The sequence below is a fragment of the Panthera leo genome, chromosome F2 (assembly GCF_018350215.1).
Source record: "Panthera leo isolate Ple1 chromosome F2, P.leo_Ple1_pat1.1, whole genome shotgun sequence".
NCBI classification, from domain to species: Eukaryota; Metazoa; Chordata; class Mammalia; order Carnivora; family Felidae; genus Panthera; species Panthera leo.
Genome location: NC_056695.1, coordinates 56,965,126 through 56,978,948, shown reverse-complemented (window position 1 = coordinate 56,978,948; position 13,823 = coordinate 56,965,126). Strand labels below are relative to the sequence as shown.

At 36.2% G+C, this 13,823-nt stretch overlaps 1 protein-coding gene across 3 annotated transcripts in view; it reads left to right on the top strand.

The window, feature by feature from the left end:
- Positions 1-13,823, top strand: part of CSMD3 (CUB and Sushi multiple domains 3) — a 1,240,952-nt gene that overhangs the window by 994,302 nt on the left and 232,827 nt on the right. The gene's annotated exons all lie outside the window — the stretch shown is intronic.

The window sequence follows — 13,823 nt, the reverse complement described above, 5'->3', positions numbered from 1 at the left end:
TCCAAGATCTTCAACTTATTTGAGAGAACGTTGTCATCAGAAGTGAAATACTAAACCTTTTATTTAACCTTGAAATAGAATGGTGAGGCCAGCATTAGCAAGGTGGCTATTTCTTTACTCTACAAAATATTTCTTCTTCCTAGCATATTGATTGGTTAAATCAGAGTTGAACTCTTCAAGAAGAGAATGATGGTTTAGAAAGAAAAACATTATCCACCTAATTGTTTATTTATTTTTTTCCTTTTGTGCCTCAAAATAGTCTTTTTCTTGTAAGAGGGGTTTATAGTCCAGCTGCCAACAATGTTGCATGGATGCTGACAGAACCCTAGCAGTGATGACCCAGAAGATTGCCTGGTTACCTCAGTTCTCTTTATAAGCCATTAATTTGTTCTACTATAATCTATTCTTGGGATGTCATGTAGCCAAGAAAAATGAAAAAGGAAACACAGGCATTTCCTTTCCTGATACGTAGACATATTTTATAGTAACCTCTAGATGTTCAAAAAGAGAAGGAAAAGTACTGATTAAAATAAATTAACAGGTTTCTAGGGAATGGAATCTATTCGAGCAGACTTAATGTAAGTTAAATGTAGACTTCTTAATGTAAACAATGCAACTGATAATCAGTGGTTTTTAATATTAATTTTTAAACAAGTCTTGGATTATTTGTGGATGAAATCAAATGTACTTTCATTTATTAGTAAGGAAACTGATTTTATTTGTGTAAATGTTACATCGTTCTGTATTTCAAACTACATAAGAAGCCAAACAAACTTGGAGTCCTAGTTTCAGCCTGTCACATCTTGTACCTATCTGTCTTTGGACAAGTTACATAAACTCTTTGAGACTCAGTTTCTTTATTTGTAAAGTTGGGTCATTTTGTCTACAGAGTAAAGTTGTTGGGAAGGATGAATGAGATTGTATATTTATAAAAGATGTCTCACATAGTTCATGTTCGTTATGAGTTTAAAAAACGCCAACTTTGAGGTCAGATTTCTGGATTCAGAGCACAATTCGTTACTCTTTTTCACTTAGACAAGTCCCATCATTAGCCTGAATTTTACTTTTCTCCTCTCTGAAATAGAGGTGATAAATGTCTACCTCATAGGGTTAATTTATAATTAAATGATACAGTATTTGTACGTGATTGCGTAATAACACGTAGTTAAGTCATATACACACAGAGATTCACATACACACCCACTTTTATTTATGTTCACATTTGTAGAGGTCCTGCCACCAGTTACCAAAAATGTTGAAATAAAATGACCTGGATTCTGGATTTATTAGTCTTAAGAGTAACATGGCTAAAAATAAAACATTTATATTATGTAATTAAAGCATAAAAACAAATAGTTTGTTTTACACCTTCAGTGGGTATCTAATCACCTAATAACACCTTAAAGTTTTCTGGGAGCAGAGTACACGAATTAAATGAATACTTATCATCAACTTCTTCCTACTCCTACTTTTACCTCTTAAATGTGAGATGATCAAGCAATAGTCATTGAGTATCGACAAATCAAATTTCTGTTTTGCTTCTTCTTCCTCCTCTCATTTTCAGTTTCCTTCTGTTCCACTTTGAGCTGTTTTATGACTCTTTGGTATCACTTCATAATGTACCAGTTCTCACTTTTTCTCTTCCTGTCACTTATCTTAAAATATAATCATTCTTTCTTCTGTATCTTTTATAGGCTGACACTCTTAGAATTTCACTTTTTAATCATTTAGCATAATATCTGTCAGATACACTCAATTCATTCAAGGGAATAGCAGCTTAACAAAGGTTAAGGTTCTAAAGTTATATAAGTAGAAAATCACATATAATCAACATTACACATGGAATATGTTAAATCGCCCATAAAAATCATCTACATAATTTTGCATGAGCCATGTAGTCACTGAATAATTCTTAACAGGACATTTATCCTCTAATGTCAGAACAGGTGACTGTTTCTTTAGATAATACCAGATGAGCCAGCTTGATCTTTCATAGGTCATATGCTACCACATTACTTTTATTTATTTATTGTTGCCCAGTGTAGAACTGAATTCATATCGGTTAAATGCGAACAGAATATGAACTTACTTTACCAGTTGATTGAATGAGTATTATTTTGCCAGTCAATTTCTATCTTTCAGTTTTTATAGATAAGAAAATTGTCAATTCCTAATGCTTTCATAAGTGTCATTGGATTTCATTTGAACTTCAGATATTAGGGTCTCTTTGGTGATATTCATTCTGCAGGATTATGGTTGTTTTATATATGTAGAAATATAATAATTCTGGGTCATTGGATAACATTTTTTGATAGTTGACTTCCTTCTAACAATTAAAATATTTCACTTGGATTTTTGGGTTAAAAATACCCTACCTTTAATAAAATATGTTTTATTTTTCCTTCATTTTTTAATTTTTAATTACCAGGTGTCTCCCCTTTATGGTTTTACTGTTTAAGTCTTCCTACAATGCATTGTTTTTAAGGGCTAAAACATGCAAGGCAGATTTTTAATTTTGACTTTGATATAGATAAGATGCTTTATAACATAAGAAAACTGTTGCCATTGTTAGAGGAAAAATTTTTTGTTAATAGGTATTTATACTTAGAGTGTAGCAGCCAAAATCAAGTTGTATGGAGTGAGGACTTACAAACATTGGAGAATAAATGTTTGGACTTCTATTTCAACAATTTTGGCTGAGAAAAAAAAGAAGGAGCTAGGATGGCAGTGAAATGGGGGGCAAGTCAGAGGCTAGTGTTTATGTTTGTTTTCTCTTGGGATAGAATATAATGGAATTTTCTTACTTTAAAGCCCAAGAGAAAGACACAATAGACAAGGAAAAATTAAAGATTTTAGACGGACCCGTTGGTAAAACAAGATGCTTAAAATGGTTAAAGGAGATGAAAGTCCTCTTTCAACTATAATTCAGAAGAAATGGTTCATAACTAGTTACATAATACCTAAACTGGTTTCACATGGAATATCACTCCTTGACATGATTATCCCTTTCCAAACTGCCCCCCTGCCCCCTTCTATCCCTTCCATCGCCCATTCCTTGCATTCCAGGGATTATGTGTAAAAGAGAATGTATTGGTATCTGAGGGCTGCCTTAACAAAATATCACAAGTCAGTGGTTTAAAACAACAGAAATTTGTTCTCTCAGTTCTGGAGGCTAGATCTCTGAAATCAAGCTATCAGTAGTGCCACACTCCCTCTGAAGGCCCTGGGAAGAATCTTTCCTGCCTTCTTCCTAGCTTCTAGTGGCTTTCAGCCACCCTTCACATTCTGTGGCTGTAGTTGTATCACTAATTTCTGCCTCTGTCTTCACAAGACCTTTGCCCTGTTTGTGTGTCTCCTCTGTTTCTGCATGTATCTCTGTCCTCTTTTCTTTTAAAGGCACCATGTGTTGGATTTAGGGTGCACTTTAATCCAGTATAATTTCATATTAATATTTAATTATATCTGCAAAGATCCTGTTTCCAAATACAATGACATTTTAAGCTCCTAGGCAGATACACATTTTGGGGGGTGGGGAACACTATTCAACCCACTACAGAGGATGAACTACATTACCAGAGTTTTATGTAGAAAATCTTAGACAAAAATTATCCTATAAAACATGTATCAAATATTAGCTGTGTAGAATGCAAACTGACATTTAGATTTCTTGGAGAATTCCAACATGAAAATCACCTTGAGGATATCCAGAATAGTCTGTGGTGACTTAACTTTGTGTTTGGGCTTCCAGATAGTTTCACCTCCTAAAAGGCCCACCGTGATTGCCTATTTATCAAGGACAAAACTTAATTTTCCCCAAGACTGGCTTTCAAACGTGGAATCTTGGAAGTATGCATGAAAACTTTCTCGGGTTTTTCTTCTTAGTTTTCCCAGTTAGTCAGCCCTCTCTGTATCTTCTGTTATTAATGCAGTCTCTTGGTTGTATAGGTTTCAAGTTCATGAACTCCTAAATCACACAAAGTTGTCAGGCTGGTCTACTCTGTACAGGGGGTACAGACAGTTACTAAAACCTTTTGTTTATTGCTGGGAGAGAGGTTTGGGGTTTGTTTGTTTTGTTTTAAGTAGCTGACACCACCTTGAATTTCTTTCCCGCTTCTTCATAGTTTGTATTTTTTCTGATTCACAACTGCTATTTTTCCTATCTTTCAGTACAGTATGTTTCCTCGAGGTCCATTAAGAAACATCTTTCCCTATGATGTTGCCTTCAATATGGGGTTATAATTGTTTTTTTTTCTCAGACTATACCATGATATTATATTAACAACACTGATAATGATTAGATAATGAATATTTCATTAATTCTTATTATATTTGTTCAATTTAGTATTTCCTTTCCATATTATATACTTAGGTTATTAAATAATGATTGTTAAATGCAATTTATTTTTGTAATATCATATCTTTCACCTTTCTGTATTAACTGTTAGTCTATAAAAGGTAGTATTTAAAAATTCAGATCTCCTTAGAATTTAGAAGGAAAAAGCAAAAGCAGTGGATTGGAACTAAGATGTATACATGCTCACACTATATATATATATATATATATATATATACATATATAAGGATTACTTGTGGGTATCTGGACTTTGTAATATGTACTACTGTAGTTTTGAGCTATGGATGGAAAGTCAACTTCTCATCTTTTGTGTTAAAACTAATAGCCATTTTTTTACTCCGTGTATATTGTCCTTTAAAACTCAGACATATATCCACCCATTTGTCTTTTGATCTTATATCTAGGTGGTTTTCAATTATCTATTTTATTCAGCATCCCTTACAGAATTTATGTTGTCATCACCAGACTTTATACTTAATTCAGTAATTTATTGTCACTACTTTCCCCCATATTATAGTGACAAATGGTTTTGAGATTATTTTTGTATGCCCATTAGGTCAGTAAATCATTTTACTGGCATTCTGTTTTTCCTGATGTGAAGATTTCAATAATGAATGAACTCTTCCAGTCGATAAAGGCTTTTTATATTTTATATTTAAAATGTATGACACCAGCATCAAAATCAATGATTAGTCTTGTAAATGTTGAGTTCACTTCTTTAAAAATGACAAATGTTCACAAAATGTGTGTTTATTCAAAATGTGTATTTACCACTTATCATTATTTGTTATATATAGAACAATTACAAAGAAAAGTGTGCTCTCTTATTGTTTTAAAAAACTTATGGTTCTGTTAATGTCAATATGGAGGGATGTGTGTGTTAATTTTATGCCTATAAGAGAGGAAACCCTTAGGTTTGAGCCCAACATTTGAGAGTAAGGAAATGTCATTATTGTATGTATTTATATTTATATTATTTAATTCTTTGGGTACTACTCGTATAATTAGATGAAACCATATTTAGTCACCAGCTAGACCAGGATCCCCCATCCAAATTTGATTTGGATGTCAAGACTTATGACACCACACATGCACTAGGAAGGTATGAAAAGATGTAGGTATCACTGATAATAATGAGACTTTCTGGGAAGAGCAGAGCACAATCCAGAATTGGATCCAGTGAGATCCAAAATTGCTTAAGGAAACAAAGAAAGCTGACTGGCTTTGGGTTTTATTCTGGTGCTAGAGTGAAAGCTCCCTCACAATAGTCAGAACTTATGTGATTTGAAAATCCCATTTGTCTAAAGGAAAGTGTACCCTGCCTTTCTTATTAGCTTGCCCCATATAAGGGGCAAAAAGAGAAGTGGAAGAGGTATGGCTTGGAACTTGCCAGTGATTAAACATCAAAAATGGATCAGACTTTATCACAATTCACTCTTGGTGTTTTTTTAAGTGAAATGTGTCATATTTTAACTTGTCTAAATCACATTGTCACTTTATAAGGCTTGTATCCAGAGACTTAAGGGACATGACATTTCCATTGAATGTCTTGTTGCAGAGCTCAGCATTTTGTATTGTGAGAAGTGGAATGGTTGCCTTGATCGCTGTCGGTAACTACGAGAGCTCTAAAAAAGATGCCAAGTATCTTGATGAAGTCTTAGTATGATGGCTTTAGTATGTGTGGAGATATGTGTAGCATCAATTTGTATTTAGGGAGTGTCTGAGACAAAATTCTCAGAAGTGTTTACCCCATAAGGGGCAACCATATGCTCAGATAATTGGCAATGGCTCAAGGGTCTAAGACACGTTCACCCGGGCTATTTGTTAACTATGACGTCCAGTGAAGGGTGACTGCCCAAAGTTTGGGCAGTTGTACTAATCAGTGAATCTTTTATCAGGGATATCACGGTTAAGGTATTAAAAGAACCAGTTTTCCAGGGTGTTCATCATGTTGATGATGTTGGTTATACTGTCTGACGTATACAGATTCACTTTACTATTCACTCAGTTGATCTCCAAAGGCTACTCAGGGAGCTAAGGGATTCAGAAGAGGAACCTCTGCAAAAGCATGGCATCTGGCAAGGAATTAAGGACCAGAAAGGCCACACCTTCATGCAGGTTGGGGTAGGTCAAAGGGCCCAGTTTTAGCTCTAATATGTAGGTATAATTCGCATTTTTAGCAAGGAGGCTTTAGTAGCCATACCGAACTTGCAGAATACTGCTTCCAAGACTCAAGGCACAATGTGCAGCTGAATATAGAGAGCCATGGACTCAGAGCCTTTGAGAGCATTTTTTTCTAGGAGATCCCACCATGCAGCATTGCCACTGCAATAGCATGGGACTTAGAGGGGAATCTTCTTGTATCAGAAGTTCAGGGGCAACTTATGCCTATCATAGGGAATCCAGAGACTCCAAGAGCCATGAGGGAACTTGCTAAAGCCTCTAGAGTAATCGAGTCTCTAAGCACTTGTTCTATTATAATTCAGGGTTCTAGAGATAGTTTTGTAAATGGCACCATTCAAGGTAGGCCTGTTTACTAAAAACAGAATAAATTACCTTAAGTAAAATTATAAATTAGGAATATGTTGCCCTCAAAATCCAAAAATTCCTAAAAGACATTTGAGCTGTTTTAACATTGTGTTGCCATGTGTCATTAGTTCTTTCTTGGAGCACCTGGCTGGCTCAGTCAGTGGAGTGTGTGACTCTTGACCTCAGGGTGGGGGGTTTGAGCCCCGCACTGGATGTAGAGATTACTTAAAAATAAAATCTTTAGATTTTTTTTTTTTCTTTCTTAATGGTGTCAGACATAGAGTGGCTTCGGGCTGACCAAATAATTCCTAGGGATTTAACTGAGGTGACAGGGCCTTCTATTATATGTAGGTAAATGGAACCTCACAATTTGTGAGCTCTTTTGTATTTGTATGTCTTGAATGATTGTGGCAAATGAATATCCATGAAGGAAGGTGTCGTAAGAGTGATGTCATTGCCTGTGCTCCTCAAGAAAGTTGGACACACTGATAATTTTGCCAACAAAGACGTGAGCAATGGCTGAGCTTTTGAAGACCTTGTGGGCAGCCAGGTAGAGGTGTCCCATCGAGGCTGAAGTCAAAATGTGTTGCATTTCATCATAGCTAAAGGCAAACTATGGCTCTGAGTCTGGAAATCGGTGTTAAACATATGAGCCAAATAAATAATAACAAAATATTTACCAGCTAATGATTAGATGGAACCAGTAATTTCAATGATATTGATTATGGGGATTTTAATGGTTGGAACCACAGAACCATGGTTGCAGTAATCCACCATGAGGTACCATTCATTTTTCCCAGGTTTAAGGACAACCATATTGGTCTGTTAAATGGAGAAATATTGGGTATAAACACCCTTCTCTAAATAAATCTTTTGTGATGGGTTTCAGTCTTTGAAGGCTCTGTTTTAACTTATATTGGACCACATTGACTATTTTAATTATGGAGAAAGGCCCATAGTGTCTCAGTTTGGCAAGCCTTCTATAAATTCCAAAGACATAATTTAATTTAGTACATTTTTGATTAGAGTTTCCATGACTGCTATGGGATATTTAGGCAGGACAATAATTCTGATGATTAAGATAATGCATACCTCTTTGTTCCACATTTTATATTTCATAACTCCTTTATATTATAGGGTGTGCCCTTCTTTAAATTTACTGAGATCCCAAAAAGGACTATAATTTGAACCTCTGTAATTGTATAAGGCCATGAAGGTTTGCTAGTTGGTGCATCTCAGTAGATATTAAAATTAACTCAAATTCCATGTTGTAGAGGTGCAAAGGACAATTAGAGACATTTTAAGTGTTGTAGTAAATTTTGGATTTCTAATTGGGTCAAATTGTGGATCTCTTTTTCAATTTTTTTGTCTCCTCCTCACCTTATACCTAGTTTGTTTGTTTAATGGTTAACTAGATACAGTTTGGAGGAGAGGGAACTTCTTTACCCTGCTTGTATTTATAACATTGTTTGTCTAGAAAGCGTCAAATCTGTAACATGAGGGTTAAGAGCTTCCCCCACAACAATTGTTTCTTTATAGGGCTTAAGGATCTGGAATTTAAGCAGAGTTTGAATTATCTCTTTAATTTTCCCACATGGCTGTCATGTGTTTTTGTTTGTTTATTTCTACATAAGCCTAGGATCAGGATCCTTGTTATAAAAAATCCGGGCAGCAGTGATAACGAAAACATTTTCATGGAGTCTTACTGAATCAGCTGCTTTTAGGAGTGTAGACCTCAGCGTGCCACGTGATTACTGCCCTTCCACACGACTGGCCACTCAACAGCCCCATGTATTGCACAGGGTATCAGTACTTTTCCCGAGAATTCTATGGGAGAAGGACCACAATCAACAGTCATAAAGGAAAAGTGTTCCTCTGAACTTTGCATTAGTCACAGCTTATGCTGGAGTCAAGACACATAATTCCACATGAGGCATACAGATAGGACCAGGCTAAGACACACCCCAGACATGGTACAGTGGTACTGTGGTCAATTTAAGGACAGCCTTAACTCTTGTTTCTAAATGACAGTTGTCAAAATTTCTGGTGTGGGTTGATTAAATCTGTGACGAAGATTCGGTAGAACTCAGCAAATACAGCGCAAAGCAGCAGAGCTCAAAGTGCAAGATTGGTAGGGGGTAAAGGAGCCAGTTACTAAACCACAGCAAGAGAAGACAGACTCTCAGTCCTGTGATTCATCTCCTGGACACCTCCTCATGGCATCCCTTGTTGAGTTTGTGCTACAGTTGGTTTGGAGTTTAAGACAGATGGCACCACACAAACAATAGGGACCATGAAAACTTTTATCACTCACATAATGAGGCTTTCCAGGGGGAGGAGGACAGGCTTCCAAACACGTCCAGAATGGCACGAGAGATCAGGGAAAGAAGATGGACTTTGGAATTCTGCTGGGGTAATAGGGTGGTGGTGGTGCTAGGGTTCCTGTGCTCATTCAGTGCTAGGGTGGTTTCACCCTCCCACTAGTGCCGAACGAAGAACTCAGGCTTTGTGATCTGCTTGCTCAGCTGTGTGGCAGAGGAGGAAGGGGAGCACTGTGGCTGGAAATCTGTCAGCAAACATCAACACAGGCCTTTAGCCTCTTTAATAAAAACTGATTTAGAAAACTGCAATTTCTAAATTATGTAATATCATATCTTAAATACATTGACATGTATCATCACTTCCTATTGCCATTATGTTCTCTTTCCACTTAAAAAATTATTTCCTTTCAGCCTCCAAGAAAATGACTATAATATGCTCTAGAATGTTATTAGCTGAATTTTTTTAAGGTTTATTTATTTTTGAAAGAGAGAGCGCAAGCGGGGGAAAGACAGAGAGAACGAGGGACAGAGGATACAAAGCGGACTCTGTGCTGACAGCAGCAAGCCTGACGCGGGGCTCGAACCCATGAACCATGAGATCATGACCTGAGCTGAAGTCAGACACTCAACTGACTTAGCCACCCAGGTGCCCCTACCTGAATTTTTTAAATAGCTGCCAAATTATCTATTAGGTCATTATGATAAGTGTATATTTGCATTGATTGTGTACTGGGTGTCAATGTTGATGTTTCACATTTCTCTCATTTTTTTAAAAAATCAGTTATAGGAAATAATTTATGCTTAAATATTCAGGAGAAAACTTTGAAAACTATAGTGCAGAAATATAAGTCTAGACATTTTACAATAATTTGTTTAAATGGTGATTATGTATCACTATATTAGTATTTTTCCCATTCATATTCACTTTTATTTTTTGCTGTATTTTATCAAGATGATAAATTCTGTGGCTGCCCCCATCAGTCTGTTTAGTACCAAATAGCATCAGATTGCTGAAGATTATTTTGAATTAAAGTTCAGAGTCATAGGGTCAATGATGGCAACCAAAATAAATTGAAGAGAAGATTGGACAGTTATTGCGGAAAACTGGAAAAAAAAACTGAACCGGGAGACCAAAGGTCTGAATTGTGGTCTTTACCTGCCTCTGTAGGTAGTGTAAACTCGAGTAAGTTATTTAAGCTTTTTGGACCTCAGTTGGTTGTTTCTTTTGTTTTGTTTTGTTTTGTTTGACCTATGAGAAGCTCTGATTCAATGGTCTCTAAGGACCTGCCCATTAAAAAAAAAAAGAAAAAAAAATGGGGCAATTTACTTTTAAATTCAAAGAGTATGCATTGGCAGCTAGAGAAGTAAAATATAGGAAAGTACTACCAACCATTCTGAAATTCAAGTCTGATGATAGAATTACATGGATTTGTGTAATTTTAGTTAATTACAAAAATGACTATAAATTTAGTATAAATTCTGAATCTTGTGTGTTCCTGAAAAAGTAAAATAAGTTATGTAACAGTCTTGTTCTACATTCCCCTTTTTAAACTTTCTTTCATTTTCTTTTCTGATTTTTAATGCATCAGAATGTCCTGGGTAGTCATCTTTAACTTTGTCACCTCTATCATGAAAGTTCCATAAGTACTTTTGAGGGCACTTCTCATTTTTCAGTCACTACAAATGTTAGAAAATTATTTTCTACTCTGTTCCCATACTTGTTTTTAATTACAAAATAATTCCTTAGATAAACTCAAATATTCATATACTTACAAAATTTTACTGTAAATTTGATGGTCTTCCCTTAAGATCCCAATATGGGAGAATATTTGAAATTATGAAAAGAAAAAAAAAACAGTTTTCTAAATGTATTCATAGTTTTTCCTGGAAAAGTTTTTATGGAGAAGTCATTAAACAATCTTTTTTTAGTTTTTCATTATTCTGTCATGCAGAATCACATTTGTTTTTTTTTTCTGTTTGTTTAATTTTTTTTTTAACGTTTATTTATTTTTGAGACAGAGAGAGACAAAGCATGAACGGGGGAGGGTCAGAGAGAGGGAGACACAGAATCTGAAACAGGCTCCAGGCTCTGAGCTGTCAGCACAGAGCCTGACGTGGGGCTCGAACTCACGGACCGCAAGATCATGACCTGATCCGAAGTCGGCCGCCCAACTGACTGAGCCACCCAGGCGCCCCGCAGAATCACATTTGTAATATCTCATACTATGACAGATTAAAGCTAGGAGATAAATGATTCACAAAAACACACAGCATGCTACAGGCAGAGCCTTTTGCAAACATGGAATACCCATCATTTTTGATACTCTCCCACTGATGTTTCAGGATGGTAGAATGATCTCCAATTGTTTACCACTGCAATCCAGTACCGATGACAATTTTTTCTCCTGTTTTGGCCACTTATGATTTAATTTATCTGCTTTAGACCCAACAAAATAATTGGAATTTGTAAGTAGTTTATTTATTGGAAAACTCAGTAAATTTTACTTCAAATAAGTTAAGGGATTGATGGCGTTTATTTTGTGGTTAGTATACAAATACATGGTGCACAATGCACACTACAGAAGTGTTATTCCAGCCCCTGAGTTAAAAGGGATTTAACTACCGTTCTCTTGAAGTTTATATAAACTCTTAATATATCAACCCAGCTGCTTTTGCTGAGAAGGTAAAACTCCAAAACAGATGTGTAACTAGAATATTTTCCCAATTCACAAAAGCTGTTACCTACTGAAATAACCAAACTATCAAAGTTTCATCTGTCATACAGCTCCTCTTACCAACCTTTTATATAATGTATTTTTTAAACCTAGTATAATACTTATTTTATTTCAACGGATGCTGCCAACTAAAATTCAGATTAAAAACACTGATTTAATGATACATGATATAAATGAAATCAGGATGTGGGCATTGTAAGGAATGGCATTACTGTGGTGAACTAAAAGTTGACCTTCTTGAAAGCAGTTGCATTCTACGTTTAAAACACAGGATGGTCCAAACAAAATTCATCTGTGGAATGAATATGATTTTCAATGTAATATGTTTGTAGGTTTAGTTAAAAGGTATGGAAACTTAATGACTTCCTTACCCTTTTTCTCATCCCTTCGCTTCTCTCCACCATCTCTAGCTTCAGAGAAATAAGCTACTATTAATTCTAACCACATGGTGGGTAGAGGCCTGTATTTTGCTTGTAAGTGGCAATGATTCAGTAATTGTATCAACTGTTTAAATAAACAGTGTGTATACACTAAGCCTTGAGCTAGAATCTGAGTATACAGGTTATATAAACAATGGTTCTTGCCCTTCAGGAGATCATAAGAAAGGCATCAGATAATGGAACAGTTTATTTAAAAAGATCACAGAAACTGCTGGGAGAGATGTTTGTGAGGATGCTAAGGAAAAATAGCAGGGAAACACCTAACACAGACCAATGGCAGGTTTGGGATGTGGGGGTCCCAGTGTCGGAAACATTTACCTGATGAAATACTGTGTGGCCTGAGTCTTAAAGAATGTGCAATTGTTAGCCACTTGAAGAACAATATTCCAGCCAGACAAAACAACACAAGCAGAGGCATAGATATATGGTACATAGTTTCTGAAAGGAACTGCATATTTTTCTCTCTGGCTGAAGAGCAGAACAGCACTCAGAAACTAATATGCTTAAAACTGGAGAAGCAGACAAAGACCAGATTATGGAAGGCTGGTATGCCACGTTTAAATCAATTCAAAAATGCTACTGACTTCCTACTCTCCTTCAGAGAGACATTTTCTAGGCTGAGGGTATGCGATGCCCAGTGAAACAGAAATGCCTAATTGGTCTCATTAGCATATACTCTACTTTTGTAGTCAGGCAGTCTAAGGATAATATTCATCTGGAACATACTGGCACAGCCATTTCACTTGTTCGAATTTGGAAATATTTCCCTGCTGTTGGCAATCTCCTGAACAATGCCACATTCCTCTGGCCACCTAGCGCTTTCCCCGGCCCTTTCCCCAGCAACTAAAGGAATAATACCCAGCTTAACATCAATTCTGACTGGGTTGGTCCCATGTCACGTTGATTAAATACTCTGTCACCTAGTAAATATAATTGAATACACTCAAACACACACATATATGCAATTACCACCCCAGATTCTGCTAATGGGAGGGAACAGTGCAACTTTGATCAGAAGGATCAAATTTAGATTAGGGAGATTAGTGAAGATTAAAATATTTTGTAGAATGGAGAATAAGTATGAGGGTAAAATGTAGCATGTATGCTGTAGAAACTAATGAAGCTATTTAAGCAGAAAAATACAGCCTCCTGGACATTTTAGGTGTGTCATTGGTGGCAGGGGAGACAGGCTATTTGAGAGGCAGAGGTGAGAAATAATGGGAAGGCTAATTTAGGCAGTGGGAGAAGGGAGGAGACTGACTCCAGGGAGCAGTAGAAATGAATAAAAGATGTAGAGTTAATATTCTTGAGTAATTCATGGTCTGGAGAGGGTGTGATAGAAACAGAATTATGAGGAGAAAGGGCAAAGTGATATCACACAGCAATGAAACCTGGAACCAAGGCCTTTTCTGATGTCTGGACATGCACGCTCATGTTTGAAGTG